Here is a 20,319-nt window from a genome sequence, read left to right on the forward strand (position 1 = left end):
GTTAGAGAAAAAAATTTGAGCATGCATTTGTCTCTACCATATTTCAGATGAAACTCGCCCATTCAAGTCTTTGGGTGTATAAGGAAAAAAATCGGATCCCCTTCAGAGCAACTGTATAACATCTGATTTTTACCGATATATTTAGCAAATTGTCCCCTCAGAGAGAAAGAGGACTAGAACTCTAATGCACCTATAAGAAGTAGCAATCCTAACATTCAATGTCAACCCTTTAACGAGCCTTGTCACATGACAGGATAAAAGCCAAACCATGATCTCAATTTGCAGACACTGTGTTTCAGGGCGCTGACTCTCATCAGTGCAAAGTTTGAGATCTAGTTTGGTGTCTGCTCTGGTGTCTGCAAATTGAGATTATGGTTTGGCTTTTATCCCAACTCATGTGGCTCGTTAAAGGGTTGACATTGACTGTTAGGATTGCTACTTCCAATAGGTGGCACTAGAGTTCTACTCATTTTCCTCTGTGAAGAGACAATTTGCATATTTAATTTCCCAGAGGAGCATTGCAAGGCTTAAAAGTCTCCTCACTTTGCATGGCAGGCTTGACATGTCACTCTCCGCAAGGACAAAATTGGTACAACAAAAAAAGACTAGACTAGTCTCCACAAGGACAAATGATTACTGATGCATTGAAACGCTTAACTTGGGAAACGGAATTTGGTCTTGTAAAGTTTATTAACTGCTGATATACAAAAATGGATGTCATGCAGATGTCAAAAACAGACATACAAATGGCACCCGGATGACAGTAATCATCTGGTTTTTTTTCTGGATGAAAATCGGACAATTTTATTATATGTTTGTGGGAACGTAAAGGGGTTGTCCGGTCTTAAGCTACAAACTTGCTGTTATTCTATGTGACTGCAGACTTGTGAATCTTCACATCATGCACACTGCGCACTGTGAGGATTCTCTGGTGCCGTCACCGGGAGTGGGCGAACATGTGACCGCAAGTATGCGATTTGCATTCTTCAGGCCACATTTGGACTAGACTGTATCCAGCCTCGCTTAATACACTTGCATTAATAGAGGGCGCGCCAATCTAGTTGGCACCTAACCACACGTATGCAAGTCACATACTTGTGGTTTTTCACTTCTGCTCCTGTCACCGGCACTAGAGAATCCTCACAGCGTGCAATAATGCGTTGTTAGGAATCACAAGTCTGCACTCACATAAGAGTGACTGCAGACTTGTAGCTGAAGACTGGACAACCCCTTTAAGGAGGTTTGGCCAACAAGCTTATGTGTATGGGATGCCGGGCAACTGATGTTTGGGGAGATGAAGATAAGGCATGTCCGATTTCAAATTGCCAATCGCATTGTTCTCCTGGAGATCAGCCGCCAGCCTGCCGAATGAGCGCTTTTCTGTATGGGAGAGACGGCAGAAATGGAGGTCATATGCAAGCCATCAGTTTCCTGCCCAAGACTTGCATTAAGTACATAGCACGACCAACGTAAATGGGTTTGTTGGTATTTCCCTGACCAATGCACTGCTTGCCCCCTAAGCTATGGGCACCTAGATGCTCATTTGGCTGCCAGCAATCTTCTCAACTCACTCGACTAAAGAGAGAGAGGTATAAGCATCTGTTGGACATCTCTGGCAGGACCTCGGCCTAGTTTTCCTGGTCCTTATGACCTCGTGGTAGTTAGTATTCTAATACTAACATGTGACACAATACTGATAACAAATTCTGAATTCCAACTACAGATGAAATAAAGGAAACATGTTTTTTGTCAAGGTCAAGAACCCATTATCAATTCACATTTACAGAGCCATAAAAACAGATGATGTCTGTAATTCCTCGTCTTCATCTTCTTTCCTGGGGTGAAAGACCAGAGACACATGACGACTTTTATCTGCAGCAAATATCCGGAAAGCCTCCACTAACTAATCCTGCAGTGCAAATGTGGAAGCAATGTGCTGATATCTGCTGGAATCCATTCTTAGAAAAATAAAATTGAAAACTGAATCTTCAGTGAAGTGTGTGGATTTCTGGAAAGCAGATTTAGACCTTAGATTAATTATATAGAAAGTCAAATAGGGTCATGGCATTACAAGATCTATTCCTTAAATAATAAATAAAAACACAACACAGAATTTATTGAGTGGAAGAAAAATGGCCGTGATGTTTATTTAGGGTTAAACCAGTTACAAACAAAATAAATAATGTAATCACAACTTCCATATTTCCATAAAAATACCAAATCCAATCCGCCCATACCAATGGGCGATTTTCCCACAAACAAGAACATCACGACGGGGACTTAACAAAGAAAAGGGGAGGGAGGGTGGGCTCTTCTTTTCTTCACTTCTCCAGCGGAATGATGTTCCCTGGTAAAAGCTGGCAAATATATAGCAGAATAAATCTGCCCAACAACCATAACCACCAATAAAAATCCTTTGAAATGGGCGCCAAAAACACCAGTTAAAACCAGAGCTTCTAAAAATAGCTCACCATGGACATTTAAACTGACCTGAGATTGAACCCTAAATTAAAGACCAATGTGCATATCTGATAACAACAATATTCCTAAGATCTGTAATGTCATGAGACCCCCCCTTTATTTCATTTTTTGGCGGGGGGGGGCTAGCATGGCATTACAAGATCTATTCCTTAAATAATAAATAAAAACACAACACAGAATTTATTGAGTGGAAGAAAAATGGCCGTGATGTTTATTTAGGGTTAAACCAGTTACAAACAAAATAAATAATGTAATCACAACTTCCATATTTCCATAAAAATACCAAATCCAATCCGCCCATACCAATGGGCGATTTTCCCAAGAGCCAAGCCTCAAAGAGGCGAGGCCCCCCCATAACCACACAGCCACTTTTCAACCATCGATTGTAAATTTAAGTTAAAAATATCCAATCCAATAACTGATAAATGGACCAAATCATTCCGAAAAAGTCCTGGTAAAAACCCTTCTAAATCCTCATGACGAAAAGAAAAACCGCCAATTAATGGTAAAAATTTACTCATACTCCTATTAATTCTTTTACGAATCTTATCCAAAAATAAAAACTTAGAATCAGACCATAAAATTCCGGGGACAATTTCAGAAAAAACAAGACCAACAGACGGAAAAGACTGTCTAATGCTGCAAATATCAGACCTCATAAAAGCTAATAAATCTAAAGTTCTCATTTTGCCCAGATCGTTACCGGACAGATGAAAAATCACTAAATCTGGAAAAGGAAACATGTTAATACATTTTCTAAACTCAAAACAAAAATTTGACCATTTCATGCCCCGAACACTGTGCCAGAAGATCTGAACTTGAGAAGAATTAAATGATAAATTCTCAGTATAAACTCTCTGCCTGGCCCTCTTCTCTGCCCAAAAAATATACGAGTGTCCAATAATCCACACTATGAATGGACCTGAAAAATAAATAGATAATTAGTAATCGTAAAGTTCGTGGCGAACATACAATTTGAATCTATTAGATTCCCATCTACCCAATTTCTGTATTGAAGCATCCTCTAAGCCTGATCTGGCTGCTTCGGTAGCAGCTCCTATACGGAAAGAATGGGAAGTGATCCTAAGGTGTTGGTAATTCAAAGAACATAAGCATTTTTTTAGAACTGCATTGAATTGAAATATAGTTACAGGTAAACCATCCAAATGAATAAATAACGGGCCTGAAATATCTGGCCTAATAGTAAGCCAACGCCTTAAACTAGATACTGGGCAGATTAACGGCTCAGGGAAAGAGTTAATAATTAACCTAGAACCTCTGCCCATCTGGTCTGTTTGTGATTGTCTAATAAATAAAACTACTTGAGAATTATCAACTCTGACATCAGACCTGAACAGACCAGAAGGTTCCGATTTTTTAGTTGAGACTACCTCGCCAACCCGCAAGGCACCGAAAAATGTGAGTGTGAATATTGAATAAAATAAAAGGCTCTCCTCTCTAGAACTACAAACATCAGGGAGCGCTAAGCATAATTCCTTCAAAAGCTGGAAAGAGATCGGGCGTCTTGAATCTGGTTTAAAGTTAGATCTCTTCAAGCCCTTCAAAAATTGTTTTAAGGGAAAAAAACTAGTTAGCGGGGGGTTACCCCTTAATTTTATAAAAAACGATACCCCTGCAATGGATTTAGCTATAGCTGAGTGGGAGAGGCCTGATTCAGACAGAGATACTGCAAACTGCAGGCCGGATAAGGCATTGGATACATTACAATTTAAGTTATGAAGGGCGCAAAAATTCACCCATCTAAGCCACGCGGCCGAATAATCGGCCCATGATCTAGCAGAGAGGGAATTCCTAATACACTGAGGAATCAAATCGAAATCAGCTCCCAAATTGACTGCGGGCAAGGAGTTGGCTCCAAATCTGCGTTGGGTACCTGTAAGCAAAAAATTGACCGCTCATGTTTGCACAGTGAACCCGCCACTGAAGCCCATGCACTCACACCTTGTTTCGCTTTGATCCAAATATTAAATTTTAGGCATGTTAAAACCAACTGTCTTATAATCAAAGAAGCACATTTATTTTTAGAGGACAGGGTGTTTATGGAGAGAAGTACTCCTTGATTCAATGAAAAGATGCTAATCCTGGAGTTTTGAATCAAAGAGCCCCATAAATAGAGCCCCAAAAAAATTGCAAAGAGTTCCAGCACCATCTCATTATTTGTGATATGAGAATCCAACCAATGAGATGGCCACTGAACATAACACCAATGATGTGACAAAAGAACACCACAGCCGGAAGTGGAATTCACTGAAACAGAGAAGGGGATTGAGTCAGCAGAAATAAAAGCAGTTTGCCAGCAAGACTTTCCGTTAAAATCTGAAAGAAATTCTAACCAAATTTTTACATCCTCCTTCATCTCAGAAGAAATTCTGATATGAGAAGTAGGAGACGTTAATCCTTTGGTGGCATCATAAAGCCGTCTAGAAAAGACTCGACCGATTGGAATAATACGCAAAGCAAAATTTAGTAGGCCGAGTAAAGATTGAAGATCCTTTAAGATCACCTTCTTTTTGGTAAGACAATTATTTAGTGCAGTGGATAATTTTACAATTTTGTCCGGCGGGAGTCTGGATTCCATTTTAACCGAGTCTAACGTAACGCCTAAAAACTCGATACAATTACAAGGAAAAACGGTTTTCTCATGGGCAATGGGAACGCCAAAATACTCGCACATTTTAATAAAACTATTAAGTGTATCTAAACAAATTGAGGATTCAGGGGGGCCTACAAACAAAAAATCGTCTAGATAATGCAAAATATTGACGTTGGGGGAATTAGATTCCAGTATCCAATGCAAAAATGATGAGAAGCTCTCGAAGTAAAAACAAGACAGGGAAAAACCCATAGGGAGGCATTTGTCAAAGAAAAACTGGTTTTCAAAATAAAAGCCTAATGAATTAAAACCGTTAGGATCTATAGGTAATAACCGAAACGCCGACTTAATGTCCGATTTGGACATAAGAGCGTTCTTACCCATAGTCCTAAGCATGTCTATGGCCAAATCAAATGATGAGTAGCTAACAGAACAGACGTCTTTATCTACCTCATCATTTAAAGATGAACCAGTGGGGTACGATAGGTGGTGAATCAGGCGGAAAGATCCCGTATCTTTTTTGGGTACTAAACCTAACGGAGAAATACGAAAATTTGGGAAAGGAGGGGAGGTAAAAGGACCTGCGACCCTACCAAGTTCCAGCTCGCTAAAAATTTTTTCTCTAGCTATTTCGGGATTAAACGCCAGAGAGGGAAGATTCCTTAACAACTTACAACCGATCCCTTTAAAAGAAGGCACAAAAAAACCTTTAGAAAACCCGTTAAAAATTAATTTACTGCTCAGAAGATCTGGGTACTTGTTTAGCCAGTACACCAGTCTTTCCAGCTTCACTGGGGTCGAGGCTTTTTGCATTGCTGTCCCTGGAAAGTGTTTGCTGAGCGGACTGCTTTTTAAAGCATCGTGACATAGAGTGCGCATTTCCGCAAAATGAACACTCATGTCGAAATCTGCAGTTAGTATTCCACTTACAGACAGAGTCATTAAAAGCAAAACAGACGCCCTTCTTAGGGAGGGCTGATGACACCTGTTTAGTTGAAGACTGTCTCTGAGGCAGCATCAGATTAATCCAAAGCCCCACATCCTTCGTACCCCAGGAGAGGTCAGGATGAACAGCTAACTTTTGCCTAAAAGATTCATCATAATTAATCCAGGCAAAACCGCCAAAGTTGCGGTATGCCTCCAAAATTATGTCAATGTGTTGAAACAATTTACTACATAAATTGGGTGATTTCTCGCCCAGGACCGCCGAGTAAATTGAAAAGGCCTGTATCCAATTGTTGAAAGATCTGATGTGACCACGTTTAACGTCATCCGAATCAGATTTTTCATCGCGCCTCTCCAACCTACCCGGCTGATCCCTGCGAGGAAGCAGAGAAAATAAATCAATGTATTGGTTACTCCAAATCAGCTCCTTTGTTGCTGAGCTGAGATGAAAACCAAGGGGAGAAAGCTCACAAGTCAGAGCTTCTTTAAAGTGATTCTGAGGAATTAGCGTAGAGGATGTGGAAATTCCAGGACTGTTGTCAAAACTGACAACTGTGGGAGAAGGAGATTTAAAAACCTCCCCCAGTGTCTCTGAAACCACATCCTTGATCATGTTTTTAAAATCAGAGTGCGAGACAGACAGGGGCACATGAATGTTCTCACCCCTACTGATGGCGTCGCTGCTGCGTCCAGAAGAGTTGCCAGCACTCCAGCCCTCCATGTTGGGCGAGCACCGGTGCGAGCCAGCTGATCCTGACCCGATGGAGTCCTCACGCTGCGGGAGCACGCGATCCGGTGCGGGAGCTGGGATGCTGGAAGAGGCCGCAGCCATCGCCGACAGGGCGCCTGACAGAGGGGTTCCCGCAGCGCTTGTACGGCTGCATCTTACCCCTGTTCTGCCAGCGCTCACTGATGACGCGGCTGGTGACGGCTGAGGACGCTGTGTGAGCTCTCGCGCTGGGCTGCGAGATCTCCTGGATGCAGCACCGCGAGGCTTCCTGGATGGCGCTTGAGAGCGGCGTCTGGTCCTCTGCGACGGGCCCGGTCCATCCTGAGGTAACGGCAGGGCCGGAGAGCCTGGAGCTCTGATGACCAATGGTGGCTCTGCAGCGTCTTGACACGGGGACTCAGCCTGGGATGCCGGTAAGGGAGGGGGGGAGACGGCTTCGGATGCTACCGCATAAGGTTCTATAGCGAGGCAGCTCCTTAGCCAGTCAACCCCGCCCTCAGCGCCGGCTCTGGAGATCAGCTGCTGCAGCAATTCTTCCATCCTGGAAAGGGGTCTCTTCTTTTCTTCACTTCTCCAGCGGAATGATGTTCCCTGGTAAAAGCTGGCAAATATATAGCAGAATAAATCTGCCCAACAACCATAACCACCAATAAAAATCCTTTGAAATGGGCGCCAAAAACACCAGTTAAAACCAGAGCTTCTAAAAATAGCTCACCATGGACATTTAAACTGACCTGAGATTGAACCCTAAATTAAAGACCAATGTGCATATCTGATAACAACAATATTCCTAAGATCTGTAATGTCATGAGACCCCCCCTTTATTTCATTTTTTGGCGGGGGGGGGCTAGCATTACTGTTTTATTATGTTGAGGTCTTAAACTTTTGTGAAGCTTCTAATCCTGTAGACAGTTATAATTCTAATTATACCTATGAGGTTTAGCATATCATACCAGTATTCTAGTGTGATACTAAGGCCACATTCACATAAAGGTGCTTGTTTTTACATGCAAGTAAAATGAACCATTTTTCTCTCCTGTGTTATCTGTTTCTTTGCCGTCCATTTTTCAGACTGTCTAGCTATTTATTTATCCAGGACTTAATGGGTCATTGAAAAACGGAAGAAACGCTGATGGAGCACTGAAGTAAAACATTAGATCATTATGATTGACAGTATGAAATCGGAGAAGCTGGAACAATATTTCCCCTGAAAATAAGTTGTCTGAGATTTCCATATATCTTGTAAAGTTGGTAAAAACCTTCAAAATTGGCCAGTTCGGCCAACATTAGTTTAAACTGTAAGGGGCCTTAAGAGATGTGTTTGCTGCAGTAAACATGTCCAACACTACCCTTGCCACACTCAGTAAACCTATGGGTTGGATACAGAAGATGTCTGACAAATTAAAGAAGTTGTCCACTTTCAGACAATTGGGCTCCAAATTTTGTAAAACACCTAACATACTCCACAGGTATTTGCCGTTCTTGGTTCTAGCTCACGCTCCTCACAGCTGATCCATTCTTAGTGTTTTGACAACAGCACACGTCATCCCGGTAGTTAGTCACTGAGCTAAAGCTTGACGTCATGTACCGCTGAGACTCTATCCTGAATTCTTTGCTGAGCAGAATTGACATGAAAAGTTCCTGCTCACCAAAAAGCAGTTAAAGGATTTCCATCTACCTTATTCTATGTTTTAACTTGACAAACTCCTGATAGTGGTGAGAGGAGAATTCCACATTTGTTTAAACCCTCTTTTCCAGGGTTGGCTCTAAAATTCCTACATAATAGAGGTTCTTAAAGATGAACTTTTATCTCTCTTACCAGGCAGCGCCTGCGGCTTGCAGTGCTAATTTTATGTTTGTTGCTCAAATTACCAGCACTAGTCACATATCTTCATTTACTTTGAAGCTGGTAGCATTTTGGCACCTCAGTTTCAGTGTAGTGTGAAGTTCTGATCCACCCAAGCTTGTGATGTTGGGATAATATCTATTGAGTTGACATATTTTTTACATGTTTGGGACATTTTTCTCTACATGCCAGCTTGACCAATGAAAACTTTTTTCTCATTTACAGGAATGTACTTGATATGTCCTCACAACTATTACCGTATTTTTCGGACTATAAGACGCACCGTACTATAAGACGCACCCCAAATTTGGGGTGAAAATTGCAGAAAAAAAGATTTTTTATAAGATGGGGGTCCGTCTTATTGTCCGAATTTAAGATCTCTTACCTGAGGGCAGGCAGTGGCAGAGCAGGGTCACAGGAGGCATGGTGGTGGCAGAGGTGAGGTGATGCTGAGGTGCGGTGGGCGGAACGGCGTGCACCTGAGCAGGGTCCCATCCTGCTTAGGTGGGCAATGCCATGGCCTGGTGTCCATGGGGAGGTTGCTGTGGCGGCGGCAGATGTGCGGTCACTTCCTCAGGTGGCGGCGGCCAGGGTCCCTTCCACATTTGAGGTGACGCCACAGCAGTAGTGAAGGAGAGCAGCAGAGCTGGGTGAGTCACGGTTTTCCTGGTGGCGGCAGGCTTACCGGCATTGTGGCGGCGACAGAGGTGCGGGGATGATGTGGCGCGGTGAGCTGTATGGCGTGAGCAGGGTCCCGTCCATATTTGAGGTGAATCCGCGGCCCGGTATTGATGGAGAGCAGCAGAGCTGGGTGAGTTAAGGATTTTTCCGGTGGCGGCGGCCATCTTGCTGAGGCCGCGGGTGCGCAGATTCACTACTCTGCGTCCCAGGGCTTCAGGAAAATGGCCGCGGGAGGCCACGCGTGCGCAGATGGAGATCGCGGCGGCCATTTTCCTGAAGCCGAGATCTCAATCTGCGAACTCGGCTTCAGGAAAATGGCCGCCGCGATCTCCATCTGTGCACGCGCGGCCTCCCGCGGCCATTTTCCTGAAGCCCTGGGACGTAGAGTAGTGAATCTGCGCACGCGCGGCCTCAGCAAGATGGCCGCCGCCACCGGAAAATACAGTAACTCACCCTGCTCTGCTGCTCTCCATCAATACCGGGCCGCGGATTCACCTCAAATGTGGACGGGACCCTGCTCACGCCATACAGCTCACCGCGCCACATCATCCCCGCACCTCTGTCGCCGCCACAATGCCGGTAAGTCTGCATTCCAAATATAAGACGCACCCCCCATTTTCCTCACAATTTTTTTGGGGAAAAAGTGCGTCTTATAGTCGGAAAAATACGGTATATGTATTGCTGAATACGTCGAAATGTGTGGACATCAAAGTGTGGAATGTTAGGGGCTTGGGTTATTTGATGAAGAAGCTTGTGGATATTCTCCTGCCTGTGCCATTATCAATCGTCAATATTATGCCTGGGAGACACACATGGTGAAAGACGAATGCATGGAGTAGTCTAACTTGTGGCAGACACTGAATTTGTGTTGCCCTGTAGAAGCCATCACTTGTAGGGGCGAAACCTTGGGTCAGGTTACACATTCAGCGTCTGCCACGAGGTGGACTACTCCATGCTTTTGTTTTTAAGTGCTGTTTTACTCACTTTTGTGAATATAATTAATATCTTTTCACTACTTACCCAGTCTAGTGGACCTACCCTATTTTGTTTTATTGCTTGTGATTTTTTTTCAAGGACAGCTGCTGTTTCAATATGGATTTTCTACTGGAATGATTACTTGGAAACCAAGGACTCTGTTCACATTATCCTTTATCTACAGTATAGTAGTGCAGAAATAGGAGAAAGCTCACTACCTATGTTGTACCTTGGTGAAGGGGTTTGCAATTTTTTTTTGCTATTTTGTTGTGGAATACTAGAAAGAGTTCATCACACTGATAAGGTGAGTATAATCAGGTCTGAGGGTCTGCATCCTGCGTCATCCTGTGTCTGTGAGAGAGTGGATCTAGATTTTTATATTATGGTCTCTCTAATACTATTCCAGGTGAGAAAATTATTAGCGGTCCATTGGTTAGATCCCACTTCTCCATCGCGTTGAGAAATGAAATAATAAATAATACCAAAGGCCTAGAAAAGGGATTATACCAAAAAAGAAACAAATTATGAAAATATGAAAAAACATGGGGTCTGTGATTTACCGCAGCGCGGTTTACCTGCGGATTTACCAAAATCAGTCCGGAAAAATCCGCAGGACTCTCCGCAACGTGTGCATGTAGCCTTAACCCGGTTTCAGGAGAGCTTCATCAGATATATATATTCTGGCTTGAGGAGTTAGGGAGTTTTCAGTCAGTAGTTGGTGTGAGACAGACAGAGAGAGCAGTCTGGGGCAGACAGTGAGAGAGAGAGGAGCTGGGGCCGTGCAGCCGTGTGGCGCTGCAGCTTCAGGCCAGAGAGGAGAAGCAGACTGGTTGCATCTGTAGAACGTGCCAGAGGGGAGAAGCACAGGAGAATCAAGGAGCTGGAAGGGAGCTGTGACTGAGCTCCTTCCATGCTGGAGTGCAGGAACCGGGCACCGGGAGCCTGAGGCTGTGTGGAACTGTATGACCCATAGCAGAACCGGAGGGCAGAAGATTCTAGGTCATCTGTCCACACCTGTAAAAAAGGCTCGCGTTGCCTACCATGTGGGTACTGTCTTAGGATAGGGAAAGAGAGAACCTTAGCGTCACGAACATTCATATTTCTAAAAACCCCTATAGAGCCTTTCCTTTAGTTTGGATGCCCAGGGCAACGGACCGGGTCGCTGCTACCCTGACCACCCCTTTAATTATGACCAGACCCAGTACTGAGTACCCCTAGGCCCTAGCGGGGCGCTCCAAGCTTGGTGTCATGAACAGGATGGACCAACCCATAAAATTGGGTCTTGTGTGCCATGAACTGTGTTGGATTGTTTAATGGCCGCCATTGTTACACCACGAGGCGGGTAAGGAATGAAGATGTGCTGTCATGGGTGGAGCCTGAAGACAGGTGCGAAAGCTGGACCCGCCCACTACAGAGACTTTAATGTACAAAGAACATGTCTGTCAGGAGGACGGATCCGCCTCTGGAGACGGGCAGCGGGAAAGTGGAGCAAGGACCGCCCATGAAGAAGGGAGCAGGAGGAAGGCAGGGCAAAGCTTGGTCGCGGCATGGCTGCATGCTACCCGGTTGATGCAATGGCGAGCGACGGTGAGGAGCCACAGAAGCAGGCGGAAGGAGATGTAAACTTACCGCACTAACAGGATAAAACCCCGGACCAGATGAAAGTATTGGATCCGGATCTCCTCAGCGCAGAGACGGAGGAGCTGGCCCGACAACTCCTGCCGACCCAGCTGGCGGCGGTGACTGCATGGAAGGAGTCCCTGCTGAAAAGGGTGAGGACCGCGCAACACCAGACCTTGCCACCAGCGCTCACAGCCCCAGCGGAGCCGGAGATGTAGATGCTGATCAAGACACTGCGGAAACATCCTGCAACCAGCGATCCTGACCCCAGTGGAGGCGGAGAAGGAGACTGGCACTGGAGAAGCAGGTATGGAAACTGCCCCGGTAGCTGAGGAGAACCTGGTGGGACCTTTAGAACCCCCACCAACTCTAACGCCCGGCCAGGTAGCAACACCGGGAGCCAAAATACACCGGGAGCCCTGAGGACCCAGCTTCACCTGTGGGAAGCCATACCATCCCTGCTGCCATAACATCACTCCCTAGAGGACCCCTTTAAGCAGCGTCGGTCATCCCTGACCGAATACCACAGGTGGCGTCACGAACATTCTTATTTCTAAAAGCCCCTTTAAAGTCCTTTCCTTTAATTTGGATGCCCAGGGCCACGGACTGGGTCACTGCCACCGTGACCATCGCTTTAATGACGACTGGACCCGGTACTGAGTACCCCTAGGCCCTAGCAGGGCACTCCAATTAGACTCTCTGGGTATTGCATCTAACATATTCTTGATAGAAATATAGATCGACAGCCTTTGTCCATTAAGTATTCTCTGCACTAATGAGCAAGTGTTTCGTACTACCTCTATACCAGGTCCCTGGGTGCGATCTCCTTTGTTCCACATTGTCTTAGACATAACTGAAGGCTTTGGTCCCTGTAGTCCTCATGATATATTTTACATATTCAGTTATTGCTGTGCCTGTATATAGGATTTTATTCAGGTTAGCTGGATGGGAGATTTTGTTTGTACTTGGGCATGTGGGGAGTGGACTATGTACTTTACTGAATGTGTTTATATATCACTAGATGGCAGCCCGATTCTAAAGAATCGGGAGTCTAGAATCCATATATACTTTATTTATTCAAATGTAAGAATAATACAATTAATAAATAATAGTAAGAAAGAACAAAAAATGGCTGCACTCACCAGCTCTTGACAATTCTTGACAGTACGGCACATTTCTGATTGGTCACTCGCGGCAGGCGGCAACCAATCAGAAAAGTGCCGCGCACCACGAAGGCATATATCTTTGTCCACCCTGAGCGGGTGTAGGACGCTGGTGACGTCACTTATCTCCGGACATTATCTCCGGACAAAGCCACGGAAGTTGGCACAAATTGCTGGAAGTAGTATTCTAGGCAATTATATATTAGATTTTAATGTTATCAGTGTTTACCTTTGAACGTTTATATTGTATTGTCCTGTCACCAGCCATGTGTACGATTATCGGCCGAAAGCCTCTCTGGAACCAATAATCACCCCATGTAAAGGTATCTTTATAAGTTAAAGATTCAGAATACTATGACTTTTATCATATCCTGAACAGTCAAGTTTTTTATGAACCGTTAAGGTTTTCTGGTTGAAGTAAAAAAAACTCTGAGTGTTTACAGTTTGAAACCATAAAATGTTGAAAAATTATGTCATTCTTGAGTATATCACTCAATGGTGCTCATAAACGTGTCAAATTTGATCTATAATATACTTTAATATACGTTACTTTAATCTTTAATATACTTAAGAACAGGGCCCCAGACATCACACAGGGGGTCTGAAACACCGCACAGTGGTCCAAAATATCGCTGTGCTCTGCCTGGGGCCCCATATGCTGCCTGGGGCCCCTGTGCTCTGCCTGGGGCCCCATATGCTGCCTGGGGCCCCTGTGCTCTGCCTGGGGCCCCTGTGCTCTGCCTGGGGCCCCTGTGCTCTGCCTGGGGCCCCATGTTCTGCCTGGGGCCCCTGTGCTCTGCCTGGGGCCACTGTGCTCTGCCTGCGGCCCCATATGCTGCCTGGGGCCCCTGTGCTCTGCCTGGGGCCCCATATGCTGCCTGGGGCCCCTGTGCTCTGCCTGGGGCCCCATAGGCTGCCTGGGGCCCCTGTGCTCTACCTGGGACCACTGTGCTCTGCCTGGGGCCCCATATGCTGCCTGGGGCCCCTGTGCTCTGCCTGGGGCCCCTGTGCTCTGCCTGGGGCCCCATGTTCTGCCTGGGGCCACTGTGCTCTGCCTGGGACCACTGTGCTCTGCCTGGGGCCCCTGTGCTCTGCCTGGGGCCACTGTGCTCTGCCTGGGGCCCCATATGCTGCCTGGAGCCCCTGTGCTCTGCCTGGGGCCCCATATGCTGCCTGGGGCCCCTGTGCTCTGCCTGGGGCCCCTGTGCTCTGCCTGGGGCCCCATGTTCTGCCTGGGGCCCCTGTGCTCTGCCTGGGGCCACTGTGCTCTGCCTGGGGCCCCATATGCTGCCTGGGGCCCCTGTGCTCTGCCTGGGGCCCCATATGCTGCCTGGGGCCCCTGTGCTCTGCCTGGGGCCCCTGTGCTCTGCCTGGGGCCCCATATGCTGCCTGGGGCCCCTGTGCTCTGCCTGGGGCCCCTGTGCTCTGCCTGGGGCCCCATGTTCTGCCTGGGGCCCCTGTGCTCTGCCTGGGGCCACTGTGCTCTGCCTGGGGCCCCATATGCTGCCTGGGGCCCCTGTGCTCTGCCTGGGGCCCCATATACTGCCTGGGGCCCCTGTGCTCTGCCTGGGGCCACTGTGCTCTGCCTGGGGCCCCATAGGCTGCCTGGGGCCCCTGTGCTCTGCCTGGGACCACTGTGCTCTGCCTGGGGCCCCATATGCTGCCTGGGGCCCCTGTGCTCTGCCTGGGGCCACTGTGCTCTGCCTGGGGCCCCATATGCTGCCTGGGGCCCCTGTGCTCTGCCTGGGTGTAGGACACTGGTGACGTCACTTATCTCCGGACATTAGCTCCGGACATTATCTCCGGACATTATCTCCGGACATTAGCTCCGGACATTATCTCCGGACATTAGCTCCGGACAAAGCCACGGAAGTTGGCACAAATTGCAGGAAGTAGTATTCTAGGCAATTATATATTAGATAATGGTGATAATTGTAGACTCCTTTTGAGGTTTTTTTTTCTTTTTTCCTTGTTTAGTTTTTCTGTATTGTGTTATTATACATAGCAGTTTTTGTACTCAAAAAGGCTGTAGCAGCAATGTCCACAGTGATTAATCCGTTAAATATCATGTCACAGTGGTATTGGTGTCAAGAGAAAAATTCAAAATGTAAAGTTTCAGGTGAAATTAAAACAAAGTAAACTCTCACCTTGTTCTTCTCTATTAAACCAATGTCAGGCTACAGTAGCGTAGCTCCGGGTGGGCCCCCTCTGAGCTCGGGGCTCTGGGCGACCACCCCCTATGCCCCCCGGTAGCTACGCTACTGGTTCTTGCACAATATGAATGAAAAATGGAAGATTATTGAAGATAATGTAACATCTCCATGATGATGACACCCAATTATACACATTGTCTCTTGCATTACTACAAAATACCAGTGATTGTCTTTCCGCTGTCTCTAACATTATGTCCTCCCACTATCTAAAACTGAATCTGTCAAAAACTGAAGTCCTTGTGGTTCCTCCCTCCTCTAACCTACCTATGCCCGACATAACCATTTCCATGTGTGGTTCTACCGTTACAGCCCAGCAACATGTCCTCTGTCTTTGGTTCATATTTGATTCAGATCTTTTCTTCACCCCCTACATTCAATCACTTGCTCGCTCATGTCACCTACACCTCAAAAAAATCTCTAGAATTCGACCTTTTCTTACCTCTGACTCTTACTGTAGCTCTTATTTATTCTTGTCTGGACTATTACAACTCTCTACTAATCGGTCTGCTTCTTACTAAACTCTCCCCTCTTCAATTCATCTTTAATGCAGCAGCCAGGATTATATTCCTTTCCAACCTCTACACTGACGCCTTAATCCTGTGCCAGTCGTTGCACTGGTTGCCCATCCACTACAAGGACCAATATAAACTCATCATTCTCACCCACAAAGTTCTCCTGGCTTAGCACCACCTTACATCTTCTCTCTCATCTCTGTCTATCACCCTACCCATGCCCTCTGTTACGCTAATGGCCTAAGGCTAATGTCCTCAATAATGTGAACTTCCTACTCCCATATCCAAAATTTCTTGCATGCTGCACCAATTCTATAGAATGCATTACCCAGGACAATTCGATTAATTCCCAATACTAACAATTTTAAACTTTTCTGTAGACTGACCTCTCACCTCACTTATATAACTATTCCCATTTTACCATTACAAAATTTTCTTCGAAATCAGGACCCTCGTATCATCTGTTCTCATACACGCCATGCACTTAATAGCACTCATGGAACATGTCACTCATACATTTCATGCTTAAAAAATGGAAATAGTATAACACGTGGTATACTTTTTATGCAGAATGACTGTATAGGATGTAGCAGGAGGCTACTTAGACTCTGTTCACCTCTACATTGGAGCCTTCATCTTGGACCTGGACAAAATAGTGCAGCATGCTGTGCTTTGTTGCCCAATAAAATGCACAATGGACACTAAGATGGAAACCAGATGGACGTTGGGCACTACTGATGTCTAACCTGGACATGGATCCGGCTCCTATGATAGAGCAGAACAACTGAATGAAGAAATGGCTAAGATGTACCCACAGACATTTTCCTGGAGGAGACCAAAGAGAAACTAATCTTTAGGCCTCATTCAGATGTCTACTTTTATCACGTGCGTGTAAGCCGGACCGATTATATTTTTTTAGAGTTCGATCACAGTGTGGTCCAAGTGTCATCATTTTTTATAGTAAGTGGTGGAAAAAAGTTTCTCCACCTTCTCCTTTCTGATAATCCATGAATATTGGACTGCATTTGGATGTTGGTCTCCTTTTTTCACTGATTTATTGACTTGCATTGCCGATTTTGATCAGACCCTTGTATGAAAATCGAACATATCGCTATGTTTGTTCATAGAGCACTCGGTCCGCCAAAAGACATGACCATGTGAATGGCGCCATAGACTATCACAGGTACGAGTGAAAACACAGCGCTCGTATGCTAAAAACGGACTTCTGAATGAGGCCTTAGCATCCATTGGGAAATTCATGAATTCGATATACACTACAAGCTTCCCAAACAAGGGTAAACAGGCGATGAACAGAGACTAATGAATATTGGGGGCTCCTGCCTGTCCTATGACATCTGCTGTTGGGGGACATAAATGAAGCTCTTTAAACATTAGATTATTTTATGGCCATCTATATTTCAAAGTTTATTTCAGATCTGAAGAGGTTAAAAAAATGGCTGTACAGAAAAGCTATGAAACATGGAGTCAAACAGTTGGCGTTAATTATCCACAGGAAACCAGATACAGCTAGACGAATTGAGCCAGAACTTAACTCCATTACATAATGTTTGTGAGAGCCGTTTCTCGCTGAGCTGGATGCACCATGACCATCAGTAAGAACGTGACTGAGAACAGCCGCGGAGGGGCTCAGATCTGTCCTCACTATCTCTAAGCCAAGGCTTTCTTTTTTTTATTTCTATTCTAGTTTCAACACTATAAAATAATTGTATAATAATAAACTAGTATATTTAAGATGTAGACATTCATCAAAAAGGTTATATCTGATTAGAAAAGCATGGCTATTTTTTCAAGGAACAGCGCCACTCGTGTCCGTGTTCTGTGCGTGGTATTGCAGCCTTATTTATGTGATGAGTTGTAATATCAGAGACACAATCCATGAATAGGAGTGGCACTTTTTCTAGGAAATGGAATTTATTTCTAATCTCATATAATAACCTTTCTCTTGCAGCATACAAACACATCTATGTAATTGTCTATTAGGCAATCACTCATACAGCAATTCCATAATATCCATTTTATATCCAAATCCGCATGAACAGAAGTGTTCGCTGCTATTGGTCTGCTTGTTTGCCAGCAGAATGCAGGCTGACATTTTTGGCAGCTTTAGGTTTGCTTATCACTTAGATCAGAGCTGCACATTGCCAAATGGCTGAAAACAGTGGCCCATGGATTACGCCAAGCCCTCGCCCGCTGCCTGCCCGACACCACCACTCGCTTCCCAATGTCAACGCTATCCACATCCTCATCATGCAGACAGCAGTGAATACATTGGTGGAGGAAGGACCAACTTGCCCCATCTTCCACCAATTAGCATGTACGACTGAGACAGCAGGGGCGACAACATCATTTCATCTGCTGTGCGAGGAGTCAGTGCACCGGAGACTGGAGCAGGGTGCCGGAGATACGGGAACGAGGTGAGTATGTTTGCTTTTGTTTGTTTGTTTTTCATATGTGTATGAGATGTTTGCATCTATATAGGAAGCTATGTGGGGGCTCATACTGTATAAAGAGAGGCTATGTGGGGATCCATACTGTATATAGGAGGCTATGTGGGGGGCTCATACTGCATATAGGAGGTTATATGGGGCTCAAACTGTATATAGGAGGCTATGTGGGGGCACATACTATATATAGGAGGCTATGTGAAGGCTCATACTGTACACAGGAGGCGATGTGGGGACCCATACTGTATATAGGAGGCTATGTGGGGGGCTCATACTGCATATAGGAGGCTATATGGGGGCTCATACTGTATATAGAGAAGCTATGTGGGGGCACATACTGTATATAGGAGGCTATGTGAAGGCTCATACTGTATACAGGAGGCCAAGTGGGGACCCATACTGTATATAGGAGGCTATGTGTGGGGCTCATACTGCATATAGGAGGCTATATGGGGGCTCATACTGCATATAGGAGGCTATGTGGGGGCACATACTATATATAGGAGGCTATGTGAATGGTAATATTGTATATAGAGAGGCAATGTCATTCTGGAAGACCCAGCCATCACCCATCTTCTATGCTCTTACTGCATAGAATAAGGAGGCTGTTGACCAAAATCTCGTGATACATGGCCCCATCCTCCCATTAATACAGTGCAGTCGTCCTGTCCCATTTGCAGAAAAGCACCCCCAAAGTTTGATGTTTCCCCCACAATGCTTCATGATTAGAACAGTGTTCTTGGGGTTGTACTCATACTTCTTCCTCAAACACAGCGAATGAAGTTGATACAAAAAAGTTCTATTTTAATCTCATCTGATCACATGACCTTCTCCCATGCCTCCTCTGGATCATCCAGATGGTCAATGGAGTCATAATTCTTGCTGTTTGGTAGGTGATCAAATACTTATTTCATGCAATAAAATGCTATTTAATTATTTAAAAGTCATACAATGAAGTGTACCTACGATATAAATTACAGACCTCTCGATTCTTTGTAGGTGGGAAAATTTGCGAAAAATATCAAATTTGTGTCAAATACTTATTTTCCCCACTATAGGAGGCTATGTGAGGCCTGAAACTATCTATAGGGGGCTGTGTTGGGGCTCATTTTGTGAGGTCTCAAACTATATATTGAGAGGCTATTTGGGGGCTCATACTGCACATATATAGGGGGCTAAGTGGGGCTCATAATATATATATATATATATATATATATATATATATATATATATATATACACTGCGCAAAAAAATAAAGGGAACACTTAAACAACAGAATATAACTCCAAGTAAATCAAACTTCTGTGAAATCAAACTGTCCACTTAGGAAGCAACACTGATTGACAATCAATTCCACATGCTGTTGTGCAAATGGAATAGACAACAGATGGAAATTATTGGCAATTATCAAGACACACACAATAAAGGAGTGGTTCTGCACACCACATACCACATCCCAGTACCAATGCTTTCTGGCTGATGTTTTGGTCACTTTTGAATGTTAGTTGTGCTTTCACACTTGTGGTAGCATGAGACGGACTCTACAACCCACACAAGTTGCTCAGGTAGTGCAGCTCATCCAGGATGGCACATCAATGCGAGCTGTGGCAAGAAGGTTTGCTGTGTCTGTCAGCGTAGTGTCCAGAGGCTGAAGGCGCTACAAGGAGACAGGCCAGTACACCAGGAGACATGGAGGGGGCCATAGGAGAGCAGCAACCCAGCAGCAGGACCGCTACCTCAGCCTTTGTGCAAAGAGGAACAGGAGGAGCACTGCCAGAGCCCTGCAAAATGACCTGCAGCAGGCCACAAATGTGCATGTGTCTGCACAAATGTTTAGAAACTGACTCCATGAGGATGGTCTGAGTGCCCGAAGTCCACAGATGGGAGTTGTGCTCACAGCCCAACACCCTGCAGGATGCTTGGCATTTGCCACAGAACACCAGGATTGGCAAATTTGCCACTAGCGCCCTGTGCTCTTCACAGATGAAAGCAGGTTCACACTGAGCACATGTGACAGAGTCTGAAACGCCGTGGAGAGTGATCTGCTGCCTGCAACATCCTTCAGCATGACCAG

Source organism: Ranitomeya variabilis, chromosome 4, assembly GCF_051348905.1.
Source record: "Ranitomeya variabilis isolate aRanVar5 chromosome 4, aRanVar5.hap1, whole genome shotgun sequence".
Lineage (NCBI taxonomy): Eukaryota > Metazoa > Chordata > Amphibia > Anura > Dendrobatidae > Ranitomeya > Ranitomeya variabilis.